Consider the following 17,752-nt stretch of genomic DNA (forward strand, 5'->3'; position numbering starts at 1 on the left):
AGGACTTTTGATACAATCATTAAAATTAAAGAAGATGAATCTTTTGATATTGAAGGTTACAAAGGAGGGAGCATTTACACAGTCTGGCTGGTGTGCTGTTTGTGATTCACACTGTTTATTTTCTAATCTTGTGTATTTCTAAACTTCCGGGAGCTCAGCGATGTCTCCTCATTCTGACAATTGATCCCTCCACACGTCTGATTCTCTCTGGCAGCTCAAAGTGTCGCTCGTTCTCTCCTCTTCAGGTCCTGTGTTTGTTTCTCTGCTGCTCATGACGACCCTCTGGCTCTGCAGCTGATGGAAACTCGAGGTTGGTTTTTTAACTGTTGACTTTTTCCGACTGAGCTGGAACCAAATGTCTCCTTAGCCGACCCTGAAACGAGCTCAGAGAAGTGCAGGTTTTCTTTTTAATTACATTTCCACAGAAAACGCTCGCTGCTCTGCACGACCTGAAACCTGACTCTGTCTCTGGTCTGACGTCGCTCTGCACATAAAATCTGCATGTTTGAGTTTGAGTTTGGTCTATTCAGGACAGCCGTGTTGTGTTGTTGAGACGTCAGAGTTCATCGCTCAACCTTTCTGTGCGGAGCCGGAGGGTGAGCAGAGAGAGAGAGAGAGAGAGAGAGAGCGAAGACAAAGGTCTTCTGTGGTTTGTAGAGCATGGCTAAAATGCTTCTAAGTGCTGCAGCTCGTTCAAATGACAAGCTGCTTTATGTGCACAAAGAACTACAAACTCTTCAAACGCAGCAAAATGCAAGTTCCGAAAGTGATTTAACCAAAGACTAAAAATTCAACCTCAACTTTGTGTTTTCATGTCGTTGAGTTGCAAATAAAAATTAAAACCGCAAGGGCCGTTATTTCGAAATTCAAAAAATTATGGCGGGCTTCCTGTTGGGTTTTGACAATGGACACCGTGACATTTTATCAAAGTCCTGACATGGTTAATATGCAAAAAAAATGTCATGCATGTCGGGGAAAAAACCTCTTGGGGGTGGCCTCTTGAAAAACTGTCACAAGGGTGCACCGAGACATCAAAGCTTGACAGTACGCCGCGGCCACGCCCTTTTATTTAAAATCTTGGTTTCGCACAACTTTAGATCTTCAACATGTCTAGAACACAGTGACACTGAGCTGGCGATGATCGGATAAACATGTGCTTGGGGACACAAAACCACATAAGAGTAAAATCACTCTGTTCTCTCTCTAATGGATGTTCATTCTCTCCTGTGAGTGCGAATCAGTTTTTCTCAGACAGAGAGTGAGAAAAAGAGGCCCGAGAGGAGGCGTCCCAAAGCGGCTGAGAAGGAGAGGAAGCCGACCACCACTTCCATCTCTAACCCTGAGCAAAGCTAGATCACTGAAAACAACTCTGTCTGCTGTCCAAAACCTGCTTTGAATACCGTGAGTCCTGCATAATGACCATAAGTGAAACATGGTTAACATCAGATGTACTCAATTTGGTCGAAATCGAAGGTTTCAGCCACATCCGCGCTGACCGAAGTGAGGTCTCTGGGAAGAGCAGAGGAGGCGGGCTCTGCGTGGATGTAAAGCAGCGCACAGTTCAGGAAACTGTCTGAAACAAGGACATTGAACTGCTGTGTCTAAACCTTAAACCTTTCTACCTGCCCCGAGAGTTTGGAAATATTCTGATAGGTTCAGTTTATGTTCCCCCTGATGGTAAAGAGTCCAGAGCTGGCCGACTGTGAAGGCCAGGCCAGCTTAAACGCACACCAAACGCTCCTGTCTTTCATATGGGAGATTTGATCAGCTGCTGATGTTTCATAATAAACATCAAATGTGATTTAAAAGCATAAAATCAGTTTGTTAATGTTCAGCTGACACACAGAGGAGAGAGAGAGAGAGAGGAGGTGTTTTTACTCTGGTGCTCGTCCATGCATTTTATCCCACAAGTCTTTGAGTTATCAGGTTGCTAAGCAACAGGAGAGAACCAGCTCATGTGTGTGTGTGTGGGTGTGTTTGTGTCTTTGCTAAGTTTGTTAATTGGTCAGATCGATCGCCCACTGAGATCCGACATGGACACCAGAGACCACATCAGAACCAGCGCACAAACATGAGAAACCGGGTCAGAGTTCTGCTGCAGATGTTACAGCCTGTTAACCTGCTGCAGACGTTACGGTCTGTTAACCTGCTGCAGACGTTACAGCCTGTTAACCTGCTGCAGACGTTACAGCCTGTTAACCTGCTGCAGACGTTACATTCTGTTAACCTGCTGCAGACGTTACATTCTGTTAACCTGCTGCAGACGTTACAGCCTGTTAACCTGCTGCAGACGTTACGGCCTGTTAACCTGCTGCAGACGTTACATTCTGTTAACCTGCTGCAGACGTTACAGCCTGTTAACCTGCTGCAGACGTTACGGCCTGTTAACCTGCTGCAGACGTTACATTCTGTTAACCTGCTGCAGACGTTACAGCCTGTTAACCTGCTGCAGACGTTACGGCCTGTTAACCTGCTGCAGACGTTACATTCTGTTAACCTGCTGCAGACGTTACAGCCTGTTAAACTGCTGCAGACGTTACATTATGTTAACCTGCTGCAGACGTTACATTCTGTTAACCTGCTGCAGACGTTACAGCCTGTTAACCTGCTGCAGACGTTACGGCCTGTTAACCTGCTGCAGACGTTACAGTCTGTTAACCTGCTGCAGACGTTACAGCCTGTTAACCTGCTGCAGACGTTACAGCCTGTTAACCTGCTGCAGACGTTACAGCCTGTTAACCTGCTGCAGACGTTACGGCCTGTTAACCTGCTGCAGACGTTACATTCTGTTAACCTGCTGCAGACGTTACAGCCTGTTAACCTGCTGCAGACGTTACATTCTGTTAACCTGCTGCAGACGTTACGGTCTGTTAACCTGCTGCAGACGTTACAGCCTGTTTACCTGCAGACGTTACGGTCTGTTAACCTGCTGCAGACGTTACAGCCTGTTTACCTGCAGACGTTACAGTCTGTTTACCTGCAGACGTTACGGTCTGTTAACCTGCTGCAGACGTTACAGCCTGTTTACCTGCAGACGTTACAGTCTGTTTACCTGCAGACGTTACAGTCTGTTAACCTGCTGCAGACGTTACAGCCTGTTTACCTGCTGCAGACGTTACAGTCTGTTAACCTGCTGCAGACGTTACAGCCTGTTAACCTGCTGCAGACGTTACAGCCTGTTAACCTGCTGCAGACGTTACAGCATGTTTAGCTGCTGCAGACGTTACAGTCTGTTAACCTGCTGCAGACGTTACAGCCTGTTAACCTGCTGCAGACGTTACAGCCTGTTTACCTGCTGCAGACGTTACAGCCTGTTTACCTGCTGCAGACGTTACAGTCTGTTAACCTGCTGCAGACGTTACAGTCTGTTTACCTGCTGCAGACGTTACAGTCTGTTAACCTGCTGCAGACGTTACAGTCTGTTTACCTGCAGACGTTACAGTCTGTTAACCTGCTGCAGACGTTACAGTCTGTTTACCTGCTGCAGACGTTACAGCCTGTTAACCTACTGCAGACGTTACAGCCTGTTAACCTGCTGCAGACGTTACAGTCTGTTAACCTGCTGCAGACGTTACAGCCTGTTAACCTGCTGCAGACGTTACGGTCTGTTAACCTGCTGCAGACGTTACAGCCTGTTTACCTGCAGACGTTACAGTCTGTTTACCTGCAGACGTTACAGTCTGTTTACCTGCTGCAGACGTTACAGCCTGTTTACCTGCTGCAGACGTTACAGTCTGTTTACCTGCAGACGTTACAGCCTGTTTACCTGCTGCAGTCGTTATAGTCTGTTTACCTGCAGACGTTACAGCCTGTTTACCTGCAGACGTTACAGCCTGTTTACCTGCAGACGTTACAGTCTGTTTACCTGCAGACGTTACAGCCTGTTTACCTGCTGCAGACGTTACAGTCTGTTTACCTGCAGTCGTTACAGTCTGTTTACCTGCAGACGTTATAGTCTGTTTACCTGCTGCAGACGTTACAGTCTGTTTACCTGCAGACGTTATAGTCTGTTTACCTGCTGCAGACGTTACAGTCTGTTTACCTGCTGCAAACGTTACAATCTGTTTACCTGCAGACGTTACAGCCTGTTTACCTGCTGCAGACGTTACAGCCTGTTTACCTGCTGCTGTCGTTACAGTCTGTTTACCTGCTGCAGATGTTACAGCCTGTTAACCTGCTGCAGACGTTACAGCCTGTTAACCTGCTGCAGACGTTACAGCCTGTTAACCTGCTGCAGACGTTACATTCTGTTAACCTGCTGCAGACGTTACAGCCTGTTAACCTGCTGCAGACGTTACATTCTGTTAACCTGCTGCAGACGTTACATTCTGTTAACCTGCTGCAGACGTTACAGCCTGTTAACCTGCTGCAGACGTTACGGCCTGTTAACCTGCTGCAGACGTTACATTCTGTTAACCTGCTGCAGACGTTACAGCCTGTTAACCTGCTGCAGACGTTACGGCCTGTTAACCTGCTGCAGACGTTACATTCTGTTAACCTGCTGCAGACGTTACAGCCTGTTAACCTGCTGCAGACGTTACGGCCTGTTAACCTGCTGCAGACGTTACATTCTGTTAACCTGCTGCAGACGTTACATTCTGTTAACCTGCTGCAGACGTTACAGCCTGTTAACCTGCTGCAGACGTTACATTCTGTTAACCTGCTGCAGACGTTACAGCCTGTTAACCTGCTGCAGACGTTACGGCCTGTTAACCTGCTGCAGACGTTACATTCTGTTAACCTGCTGCAGACGTTACAGCCTGTTAACCTGCTGCAGACGTTACAGCCTGTTAACCTGCTGCAGACGTTACAGCCTGTTAACCTGCTGCAGACGTTACGGCCTGTTAACCTGCTGCAGACGTTACATTCTGTTAACCTGCTGCAGACGTTACAGCCTGTTAACCTGCTGCAGACGTTACATTCTGTTAACCTGCTGCAGACGTTACGGTCTGTTAACCTGCTGCAGACGTTACAGCCTGTTTACCTGCAGACGTTACGGTCTGTTAACCTGCTGCAGACGTTACAGCCTGTTTACCTGCAGACGTTACAGTCTGTTTACCTGCAGACGTTACGGTCTGTTAACCTGCTGCAGACGTTACAGCCTGTTTACCTGCAGACGTTACAGTCTGTTTACCTGCAGACGTTACAGTCTGTTAACCTGCTGCAGACGTTACAGCCTGTTTACCTGCTGCAGACGTTACAGTCTGTTAACCTGCTGCAGACGTTACAGCCTGTTAACCTGCTGCAGACGTTACAGCCTGTTAACCTGCTGCAGACGTTACAGCATGTTTAGCTGCTGCAGACGTTACAGTCTGTTAACCTGCTGCAGACGTTACAGCCTGTTAACCTGCTGCAGACGTTACAGCCTGTTAACCTGCTGCAGACGTTACAGCCTGTTTACCTGCTGCAGACGTTACAGTCTGTTAACCTGCTGCAGACGTTACAGTCTGTTTACCTGCTGCAGACGTTACAGTCTGTTAACCTGCTGCAGACGTTACAGCCTGTTAACCTGCTGCAGACGTTACATTCTGTTAACCTGCTGCAGACGTTACATTCTGTTAACCTGCTGCAGACGTTACAGCCTGTTAACCTGCTGCAGACGTTACGGCCTGTTAACCTGCTGCAGACGTTACATTCTGTTAACCTGCTGCAGACGTTACAGCCTGTTAACCTGCTGCAGACGTTACGGCCTGTTAACCTGCTGCAGACGTTACATTCTGTTAACCTGCTGCAGACGTTACAGCCTGTTAACCTGCTGCAGACGTTACGGCCTGTTAACCTGCTGCAGACGTTACATTCTGTTAACCTGCTGCAGACGTTACAGCCTGTTAACCTGCTGCAGACGTTACATTATGTTAACCTGCTGCAGACGTTACATTCTGTTAACCTGCTGCAGACGTTACAGCCTGTTAACCTGCTGCAGACGTTACGGCCTGTTAACCTGCTGCAGACGTTACATTCTGTTAACCTGCTGCAGACGTTACAGCCTGTTAACCTGCTGCAGACGTTACAGCCTGTTAACCTGCTGCAGACGTTACAGCCTGTTAACCTGCTGCAGACGTTACGGCCTGTTAACCTGCTGCAGACGTTACATTCTGTTAACCTGCTGCAGACGTTACAGCCTGTTAACCTGCTGCAGACGTTACATTCTGTTAACCTGCTGCAGACGTTACGGTCTGTTAACCTGCTGCAGACGTTACAGCCTGTTTACCTGCAGACGTTACGGTCTGTTAACCTGCTGCAGACGTTACAGCCTGTTTACCTGCAGACGTTACAGTCTGTTTACCTGCAGACGTTACGGTCTGTTAACCTGCTGCAGACGTTACAGCCTGTTTACCTGCAGACGTTACAGTCTGTTTACCTGCAGACGTTACAGTCTGTTAACCTGCTGCAGACGTTACAGCCTGTTTACCTGCTGCAGACGTTACAGTCTGTTAACCTGCTGCAGACGTTACAGCCTGTTAACCTGCTGCAGACGTTACAGCCTGTTAACCTGCTGCAGACGTTACAGCATGTTTAGCTGCTGCAGACGTTACAGTCTGTTAACCTGCTGCAGACGTTACAGCCTGTTAACCTGCTGCAGACGTTACAGCCTGTTAACCTGCTGCAGACGTTACAGCCTGTTTACCTGCTGCAGACGTTACAGTCTGTTAACCTGCTGCAGACGTTACAGTCTGTTTACCTGCTGCAGACGTTACAGTCTGTTAACCTGCTGCAGACGTTACAGTCTGTTTACCTGCAGACGTTACAGTCTGTTAACCTGCTGCAGACGTTACAGTCTGTTTACCTGCTGCAGACGTTACAGCCTGTTAACCTGCTGCAGACGTTACAGCCTGTTAACCTGCTGCAGACGTTACAGTCTGTTAACCTGCTGCAGACGTTACAGCCTGTTTACCTGCTGCAGACGTTACAGTCTGTTAACCTGCTGCAGACGTTACAGTCTGTTTACCTGCAGACGTTACAGTCTGTTAACCTGCTGCAGACGTTACAGTCTGTTTACCTGCTGCAGACGTTACAGCCTGTTAACCTGCTGCAGACGTTACAGCCTGTTAACCTGCTGCAGACGTTACAGTCTGTTAACCTGCTGCAGACGTTACAGCCTGTTTACCTGCAGACGTTACAGTCTGTTTACCTGCAGACGTTACAGTCTGTTTACCTGCTGCAGACGTTAAAGCCTGTTTACCTGCAGACGTTACAGTCTGTTTACCTGCTGCAGACGTTACGGCCTGTTAACCGGCTGCAGACGTTACGGTCTGTTAACCTGCTGCAGACGTTACAGCCTGTTTACCTGCAGACGTTACAGTCTGTTTACCTGCAGACGTTACAGTCTGTTTACCTGCAGACGTGACAGTCTGTTTACCTGCTGCAGACGTTACGGCCTGTTAACCGGCTGCAGACGTTACGGTCTGTTAACCTGCTGCAGACGTTACAGCCTGTTTACCTGCAGACGTTACAGTCTGTTTACCTGCAGACGTTACAGTCTGTTTACCTGCTGCAGACGTTACAGCCTGTTTACCTGCTGCAGACGTTACAGTCTGTTTACCTGCAGACGTTACAGCCTGTTTACCTGCTGCAGTCGTTATAGTCTGTTTACCTGCAGACGTTACAGCCTGTTTACCTGCAGACGTTACAGCCTGTTTACCTGCAGACGTTACAGTCTGTTTACCTGCAGACGTTACAGCCTGTTTACCTGCTGCAGACGTTACAGTCTGTTTACCTGCAGTCGTTACAGTCTGTTTACCTGCAGACGTTATAGTCTGTTTACCTGCTGCAGACGTTACAGTCTGTTTACCTGCAGACGTTATAGTCTGTTTACCTGCTGCAAACGTTACAATCTGTTTACCTGCAGACGTTACAGCCTGTTTACCTGCTGCAGACGTTACAGCCTGTTTACCTGCTGCAGTCGTTATACTCTGTTTACCTGCAGACGTTACAGCCTGTTTACCTGCAGACGTTACAGCCTGTTTACCTGCAGACGTTACAGTCTGTTTACCTGCAGACGTTACAGCCTGTTTACCTGCTGCAGACGTTACAGTCTGTTTACCTGCAGTCGTTACAGTCTGTTTACCTGCAGACGTTATAGTCTGTTTACCTGCTGCAGACGTTACAGTCTGTTTACCTGCAGACGTTATAGTCTGTTTACCTGCTGCAAACGTTACAATCTGTTTACCTGCAGACGTTACAGCCTGTTTACCTGCTGCAGACGTTACAGCCTGTTTACCTGCTGCAGTCGTTACAGTCTGTTCACCTGCTGCAAACGTTACAGTCTGTTTACCTGCTGCAGACGTTACAGTCTGTTTACCTGCTGCAGACGTTACAGTCTGTTTACCTGCAGACGTTACAGTCTGTTTACCTGCTGCAGACGTTACAGTCTGTTTACCTGCTGCAAACGTTACAGTCTGTTTACCTGCAGACATTACAGCCTGTTTACCTGCTGCAGACGTTACAGCCTGTTTACCTGCTGCAAACGTTACAGTCTGTTTACCTGCTGCAAACGTTACAGTCTGTTTACCTGCAGACGTTACAGCCTGTTTACCTGCTGCAGACGTTACAGTCTGTTTACCTGCAGTCGTTACAGTCTGTTTACCTTCAGACGTTATAGTCTGTTTACCTGCTGCAGTCGTTACAGTCTGTTTACCTGCAGACGTTATAGTCTGTTTACCTGCTGCAGACGTTACAGTCTGTTTACCTGCTGCAGACATTACAGCCTGTTTACCTGCTGCAGACGTTACAGCCTGTTTACCTGCTGCAAACGTTACAGTCTGTTTACCTGTTGCAAACGTTACAGTCTGTTTACCTGCAGACGTTACAGTCTGTTTACCTGCTGCAAACGTTACAGTCTGTTTACCTGCAGACGTTACAGTCTGTTTACCTGCTGCAAACGTTACAGTCTGTTTACCTGCAAACGTTACAGTCTGTTTACCTGCAGACGTTACAGCCTGTTTACCTGCTGCAGACGTTACAGTCTCCCCTGTTCGTCATCAAGACTTCAGTTTGTTAAATTGGCCTCAGGTTTAGAAATACCTGAATAACCCTTTAAATCTTTCAGTAAATGTTGAATTTTCTCCTCTTGGTTACAGATTCTTGTCATGTCTCTGTGTTTTGTGTGTGTGTGTGTGTGTGTGTGTGTGTGTGTGTGTGTGTGTGTGTGTGTGTTTGTTTATGTGTTAGCATGCAGCTTTTTCCCTCCTGCCTCAACATAAATATGTATTTCCTGCTGACACCATCAGCTCGGAGAAAAATGTAAATGTAACATTCATCTCTGCCTCTCTCCATCCCCCCGCTCCTCCATCTCCTCCTCCCCCTCCTACTCCTCCCCCCTCCTCCCCCGCTCCTCCTCCTCCTCCTCCATGGTTCAGGTTTGTTTCTTGTGTTGGAGCCTGCAGGGCCGCAGAGAAAAGAAACACGTCTCACTCCCACATCCTCTTATCTCTCTTTCTAATTTTCTCACACCCTCGCATGCATCCTCTCACACAAACACTGACATTCACACACTCACTCACTCACACACAGACACACACACGCTGTGATGCATGCACAGTAGTACAGTGATATTCAGCTAAAAGGGGGATGGTTTAAATTTTAATGACTTGTGCAGGAGGAGGCCGATATTTCATTGGAAACACTTGGGTGCACAGGGCAAAATCTATAATCCTCTTTATTGGAGGGAGTCTCCGTGGACATCCTGTGGGAATGTGTGTGTGTGTATGTATACGTGTGTGTGTGTGTGTCGGGGGTGATGGAGCTGCTGTGAAATCTCTTTGTTCTCATTCAGGATTTTTTTCCGGTGCAGCTCTCGAGGATAATCAGCTGTGTGTACGATGATGACTTATTCTATCAATTTAATTTGAGCTGAACATGAAGAGGTGATATTTTTCTTTATGCGTGCGTGCGTGTGTGTGTGTGTGTGTGTGTGTGTGTGTGTGTGTGTGTGTGTGTGTGTGTGTGATTTATGCGTGTGTGTGTGTGTAATATATGTGTATGTGTACAGGACTGTGCTGTAATTGGACATGATGAAAGTCAGAGCTGCGTTGAGCGGTGAACAGCAGCAGGTTCTCCTCCTCTGACAGCTCCTAATGTGACGGAAGATTTATGAGCTCAAACTGGAGATACTGGGAGGAGACGGGTGTGTGGTATGTGTGAGTGCTGGTTTTGTTTGCTTTACATTAGAGGTAGTGCTCAGTTTCATCTCTGTGTGTTGACACCGATGTAAAGAGAGTCTGCACGTCTATTTGTTTCACCTGAAATATTTACCATGGAGGCACAAAAATCTCTTTTAGTACAGGCAGTAGTCCAGGCCAAAACAGCAGTATGAAATTCAACACAAAGAACAAACCACAGTTACTAAATAGATACCAAAATATAATATTGTATATAACCCTAACCCCTGACTGGTAGTACAAAGTGGATGGTCTGTTAGTCCAATAAAACTCACAGAGACAGATTATTAGTCTGATATTTACATGAACAAATCTCCAAAAGGCTCCAACCACACAAACACGGCCCAGAGGTTAAAGGTCAGGAAATTAATTAGCTGAGGGGACACCTAGCAGACAGCTAGCAGCTCCCACCTGTCACTCAAAGAGGCCACGCCCCCTAATTCTACATCCCTTTGAGCCTTAATGTAAATAGACATTCCGCCGTACAGGTGAAGAGAGAAATGAACTCTATAGACCCAAACTGTTTATGGGGACTCTATGGGGACTGACTCACTGCAGGAGACAGACTCTAGTGGACATTGGAGGAACTGCAGCTTTTGGCATTTTTGCAGTTGACCTTCAGGGCCACCGTAGCATACAGTTACCATCAGTGGATATTTGCACATTAATTACTTTAACCTGAGCCGGTGAAGAAGCCTCACTATGGAATGAAAGGAAGAGCTGTAGAAGAAGCTGAGACTCTGAATAAATCTGTCCGTCGTCCTGTTCCAAGGTCAGAACAAACATTCATTAAAATGCAGACCGTCCGACTGTCTGTTCAGGTTCTTCTTCTGCAGCAGATAAAAGAGACATAGTCCGCTCCTCCTCTGCTGCAGGAAACACACTCTGACATCTCTTCTTCTTCTTCTACTTATTCACGGCTGAATCTATTTATAAATCACCTGAGCAGGAGGGATCTGTACCCGGGCCGTCTGTTTGGAGGACTACAGCCTCCGTACAGACGCATGCACTAACCACTAGGCTACCAGTGGTAGCTACCTACAACGGCAGAATGCTTTAAACGACCCACAGATCAGTTCTTTTTAAGAAGTCGACCTGGAAGGAGCGCAGGAGGACCAGTGGGTGGTCTGCACGCCCCATGTACAAGCATTCAGAGGTCAAGTTTCTTAAAACCACTTACACATCCAATCATGGCCTGTGTCCATCCTCATTGTCCTGCAGGAGAGTCGTACTGAACTGAACTGAACTCAGGCTGCAGCTTCAGATGATCCTGATGGCGGAGCGGAGGAGACCGTGTCCCTGTGTTCTGCAGGCTAAGTTTCTCTTTTGTGGAGGCTGGTGGCTCTGAAGAAAGGATCTGTTTCTATATGAAGAACTGTTGTGTGAAGTTTGTTATGTGTGCTGCAGCAGCTCCTCACAAACCAGAAACTATTTCAATAACAGAATAATTGTTTTTCTTCCCTCCGCAAATTCCAAACGTCTGCAGCCTCCAGCTTCTCAGCGTGAAGATAGTTGAGGGAATACATTCAGGTTTCCACTGGTTACACAAAGCAACACATGTTTGACATTTTCTGGATGAAACAGAGCTCCAGCCAGTTGAGCAATAATGAGATTATTCAATAATGAGGATTATTGCTGCTGCTCTGACTCTGTGTTTGGACTCAGTGCTGCAGCCAGCTGTCCAGGAAACGCTCAGAAAAGACTTTTTAATAATAAATTAAAGAAATGTAAAACACATGGATCCGACCAGAACCCTCCTCTGCAGCTGTTTCTCCCTCTGCATGCAGGTGAAGTCCTCCAAACCCCAAACATCCTCGACATCCTGAGAATCAGAACATTTAGCCAAACAGCTCTCTTCCTCCTCCTCCTCCTCCTCCTCTGCCTGGTGTTTCTCCTCTCGCTCTCTCTCTTCCTCTCCGTGTCATTAACGGTGATTTATACGAGGGCTCGCAGGAACACGGCGGTGCCAATAGGTGGGATGTGGGTACACGGCACCCCCCCCCCCCCCCCTCACCTGCTCCTCGGAGTCGGTGATTGATCAACACAAACACAACGATGAGCAGACGGGCGCACTGAAGAAACACACACAGACACACAATTAGAGTGTGTGTTTTGTTCAGCAGACAAAAGCTATTGTGTGTGTGACAAATGCAGAGAGTCATCTGAGCAGACTGGAGCTTTATTTTGAAAGGAACACACCAGCTCTCAGTCTGTGTTCAGTGTTTCTCTGCAACCTGAGAGCCGATAAAAACCCACCTCATGGATTCATGGATAGTGTTCACACAGACACACTTCACACTCATACTCATAGCAGAGAGAGTTTAAGTGTTATATTTATAAATGAGGTTCTGTGTGTGTGAGTCTGGCCTCCTTCGTCTGCTGCTCTTCATATCCAGTTATTATAAACATGTCGTCCTATTGAACTCTTTACAAACGGGAAGCCTGCAGAGACGTTTGGAAAGTCTCTGATATGTTTGTGTTTCTTCACTTTCTAACGATCCAAATGCTGCAGCTTCATGTGACGAGTCCAGGCCTCAGGAGATCCTGCAGACACATACTGCTGTAAAGTCATCTCTGCCTCTGCACGCTCACAGATGTGTCATTAAATCACAGCTCAGAGACTCGTCTCATTGAGCGATATGCTGATTTATTCTGTCATTAGCATAACAAATCAGTTCTTCAGCAGCGAGGAGATGAAGAGGGGGAAAAACAAAAAGGAGGTCGTGAAGACAGAAATAAAAAGAACTAAGAGGCGAGATTTAAGAAGAATGAAAGACAAAGCCGGTAGAGAGAAAAGGTCAACAGCTCACCTGCTGTTCAGGTGTGTTCTCACTCACTCAGGTAAACGGTGTCAGGTCTGTGAAGATCGCTCCGAGGAGTGTTTCTCTTTTTAACGTGCAGTTTAACGAGCTGTTATTAGACACACACAAAGCTCCTTTATACAAATGTTCAGGGTCAGTCCTATAAACAGTCACAGTCTTTACCACGACTTTATCAGGAGCTCCAAGTCAAATGTTCAAGTGAAGTCAGGTTGAGCTGGTTTCAGAATGCAGCTCGTTAGATTCAGGAAAATTCACCACGAGCGAGCGTGCGAGGTGATGACGTCCTGTCTTATTGTGAAAGTGTCCCGCTGCAGTGAGGGACGTGTGAACGAGGAAACTCAGGAAGATTTCAGGAGCAGTCGGCTCGATGTTCTCGAGATTTTCTGGAGTTTATGTTTAAAAAGGCTCAGAGATGCATTATCGTGTGTGTGTGTGTGTGTGTGTGTGTGTGTGTGTGTGTGTGTGTGTGTGTGTGTGTGTGTGTGTGTGTGTGTGTGTGTGTGTGTGTGTGTGTGTGTGTGTGTGTGTGTGTGTGTGTGTGTGTGTGTGTGTGTGTGTGTGTGCAGAGAGGAGCTGCTGGAAGCTGAACTGGTTCATTCTGGTCTGGACTGCTCTGGCTTGGCTCTGGTCTGTTTTTGCCATATGGGCCGCTCTGGCACTAACATACTGTACTCTTCAGCTGGCTGAACACTTAACAGTGATTACTCACTACACACACACACACACACACACCAATGATGAGAAAAGTCCATCCTCTTTGTCTTCTGTCTGCTCCACTTTTTAGAAAATGTGTGCTCAAACAGGCCGTTTGGAGATTTTCCCTTCATGACATCACAAAGGGCAGTAACCCCTCCCCCAGGTGGGTGACACTCCCACAGCTAGGTGTTTGTTCTGCACTCTGAGTCTGCCTTCTCACCGTAAACAATAGGACATGGAGCGAGAAAACCAGAGACACCCAAGCCCTTCCAGAGAGGGGGCGTGGTCAGACACAGCTCATTTACATTTAAAGGTACAGACACAGAAACAGCCTGTTCTGAGCAGGGCTGAAATAGAGGGGTTTATAGACATGATCAAATACAGGATCAGAGTGGATTTAGAACAAGAAACTTCACACACATTTTGAGGAGCTCTGAGACTTATTTACACTGTTTGAAGAGGAGGAGAATATGTGACCTTTAATGTCAGGGAAATATTTTCTCAAGGACGGAAATTCTGAGTTACCAGTCTGATACGTCATCAGGAACGCCCCCCTGAAGTCTGAACTCTAACTCGGAAACGTGAAGCAACGTAAGTAGTCCGAGTTCAAATCCAACATGGCTGCTACGTGCATCAACAGTAACAGTAAAGTGTTTATTAGCAGCTTCGTACCCTTTAACTGTAATTAAATCAATCACACCGATAGTATCGTGCAACTTCTCTCTGTTGTGTTATTGTAGAGTATAGTGCAAACTATCATGAAGTGTGTCGTTATCGTCAGGTATTAGCTAACAAAACAAAGGTACTCCTGGAGGCGTCCATGTTGCTTGTCCGACTTGCAACTGGAATGCGTTTAACTCGGGCGTGACGTCATTCTAAGGCCCGAGATCTGAGTTTCCGAGGTAAATGGAACGCACATTAACCCCAAGTTGCTCCCGCTGCTTCCTCAGCGGCGTGTGAATGAATGAGTTAATACTGATGGACTCCTTACATAGCAGCCTCTACCATCAGTGTGTGAATGTGTAGGTGTGACCTGCGGTGTCAAAGCGCTTTGAGTCGTCAGAAGGCGAGAAAAGAACAATACAAGCTCAGATTTCTGAGTGGACTCTTGTGACGCTCTTAATGCTGGAATCATCATCATCGGCTGCAGTGTTAATGTGTAGTGATCTTCACAGCGGCTTTCACAGTTTCCTTCTCGCGGCATTAAAGTGTGTGGTCACGTTTTACAGACCTGTAAAATAAACCATCTGTGATGTCACACAGCGCTGCTTCTGATTGGCTGGTTCCTGTGTATTGTTGTCAAAGAAATAATTGAATGAAGTGGCCATTTGTGTAATCACATCAGCTCTTTTATCCCCACACACACACACACACACACACAAACACACACACGCCTAATGTTTTACTGCCATTGTTTCTGTCGTTCACCTTTTATTCAGAAAGGTCAGCAGCGCCCAGCTGGTGCTCAGTGTGTGTGTGTGTGTGTGAGACTCAGGATGCTGTAAATCATGCTGTGGTTTTATTAGCGACTCGCTCTCAGAGTCGGTGTGTTGCTGGAGGGGACAGGGAGGGCTGACGTCATGGCTGGAACCTGAACACATCACATCTCTCTCTCTCTCTCTCTCTCTCTCTCTCTCTCTCTCTCTCTCTCGCCTCACACGGGGTCATAAAGTCTGATGGATTCCATCTTCTCTCCACAGGGACCATCAGACGTGATCGGCTGCTCTGCAAACAGTAAGTCCTGACTCTTGAATTGTTTCTTCTTCTTGGCTTTTATTTTCTGCACACATGTATCTCGTCATCTCTCCATCCTCAGGATGAGCACAGATGTTCAGGATCAGTTTGTCTTTCTTGGTTTCAGTTTGTCGATCACAGAAGATGCTGCTCCTCGCTGTGTCCTGGTTTTCATTAGAAGCTCATTTTAAAAACATCAGGCTGTGCTCGCTGCTGTGGTCTGTGTGTGATGGTTTCTGATGAGCGTGTCTCACCACAACAGGATTTTGTTTAGTCTTAAAGTCTGCATCACGTCTCATCAGATTCAGGGTTTTCCCGGCTGCTTGTATTCATAAAATTCAGCAGAAGTTTGACTCATTCTGTGTTTTGTCTTTAACTCCTCAAAGCAGGATGTGAGAACTCAGGAATCATATTTGGTTTTGATGTGTGGCTTTTCTTGTTGTGGGGGTTATTCTTTGATTCCTGGAAAATTCGAGGATGATTGATCCTTTTTCAAACCCTTCCCTCACCTGTTAGTAACCCTCTGTAAAGCCTTGCCCTCCTTAGTTACTGTTACTAGGTTAGACTAAATCTCTTGTCTCCGACGCCTTCCCGTTTGAAACTGTTGAAAATTTGACTTTTATTCGTATTTAGTTGATCAGATTCTTTTCTAAACTCGTCCTCAGTGACAGAATCAGGATAGAGGTACGGTCGGGTGTATTAGGAAAATCTCTAAAAATATGATTCATATCTGATGCTAGTGATGTGGGCTAAAGTTAGCTGTCCTCCCGTCGCTGCTCGCCGTCTCACCTCTCCTGCCTGACCTCTGGAATCAGTGACCATCTCTGGAGCCAGAGGTCTGAAACATCCTCTAAATGTCTCCAACAGATCCTTCAATACGCAGCTGAGAGTTATGAGCACAATCTAAAAATCACAGCGACATCACTGAAAGATAAATGCTTCAGGTCCATGCAGAAACAGAAACCTAAAATATGTGGATATTTAGAGTCACTCCTGCAGACACCCCAAGCACATTTAACCAACAAAGTTTGTCTAACTGGAAGTAACCCGGCAACAGTTGCTATGAGAGGGGGCTCCCTGATTGGTGAGTCAGCAGATCAATCAGAGAGCAAACAAAGGTCAATTATTGGTCATGCCGTATTCTTCAAAGGTTGAAACTTCGATGCCGTTGTGATCTACATCCAAACATCTGAATGCTATATTTTTATCCCTTTTGAAAACAAATCAGGCTAATATCCGAGACGCTAAGTTTGCAGAGACACTGCGATCCTTCTTCACGACATTAAGTGTACATTTGAGCAGTTTTGATGCCATAGGTGCACAATGACTCTCACGTCATGCGAGGTGCGTGTTGGATTGATCTCGTGTGATTCATATGCGAAACAGGACGGTGAGCTTTGTTCTGAGATTGTGTGTTCAGATCTTGACCTCAGCACGGCGTCTCTACGTTTTCTACATAAGTTTGTAATGTTTATGTCTTTACAGTGTGTCTCTGTGGCACATGCACTTCCTGCTCTCAGGCCGGTTGTAGCTGATTTCTTTCAAGACAACAAACACTGACTCCTTCTTACAGTTAGAGAAAAATACTTCAGTTAACGTTGAATCAATGTAAGCATGATGAGTGGTTGTCGTTGTACCTCCTGGTGGAACTCGCAGCTTTGAAGCTTCAGTAATGATATTCAGTTCACATGTTTGTCCCAATGGTTCACCTCAAATACTAAATGTCTGCTTCCATTTTTAAAAAGGCTGCTAATCTTCAGAAACACAAACGATGGTGGTGAACGCTCTGCAGTCTGTGTTTAGGATGTGCATTCAAAGAGTCACAAGCAAATATTCAGATAAAGTTTGAATGATTCCCAGTGACTCATTGTCTCGCACATCTTAGTTCTGTTAGCTTGATGTTGACACACATTGTGTTTAAGTCCCAGTGTTGCCAACGTTTTTATAACATTTAAACAGAGCGCAGAAGGTAACCTGCAATTTTCCTTAAAGTCAACCTCTTCTGTTCCTCATTTAAAAGAGGAGCCTTAAAGAGACAGCAGCAGAGGCTGAAATGAGGTTTTTACTGAGGTCAGTATCAGATAAATAAGATAATGTAAAATGGCTCTAAAGGTTTCATAAGCTATTTTCTCATATGCACTCCGGATAATATCTAGATATTTACAGGAGGACTTCTCCGGAGATTCTCCCGAACTAGCCGTTCACATATGCTCCTCACAGCGGGGGACTTTCCCTGTCAGAGGTGAGGGGGGGTGCCGGGGATTTCTCGACGTAAGACGTGACGTAAATAAACAACGCGGAAGTAGCGGCCGAAGCAACAGAGTCCGCTACACAACGCTA

At 46.5% G+C, this 17,752-nt stretch overlaps 1 protein-coding gene across 4 annotated transcripts in view; it reads left to right on the forward strand.

Moving 5' to 3' along the window:
• Positions 1-17,752, forward strand: part of enox1 (ecto-NOX disulfide-thiol exchanger 1) — a 73,227-nt gene that overhangs the window by 9,212 nt on the left and 46,263 nt on the right. For 2 of the 4 annotated variants that reach the window (XM_061054085.1, XM_061054082.1), the window contains exon 2: positions 15,379-15,412. The exons of 1 other annotated variant lie outside the window; for it this stretch is intronic. The gene's annotated coding sequence lies outside the window, so the exon portion shown is untranslated. Of the gene's footprint in view, positions 1-245; positions 311-15,378; positions 15,413-17,752 lie in introns of all 4 variants that reach the window. One more of the 4 variants, XM_061054083.1, reaches the window with a different exon arrangement.

The sequence above is a fragment of the Labrus mixtus genome, chromosome 13 (genome assembly GCF_963584025.1).
Source record: "Labrus mixtus chromosome 13, fLabMix1.1, whole genome shotgun sequence".
In the NCBI taxonomy this organism is placed as follows: Eukaryota; Metazoa; Chordata; class Actinopteri; order Labriformes; family Labridae; genus Labrus; species Labrus mixtus.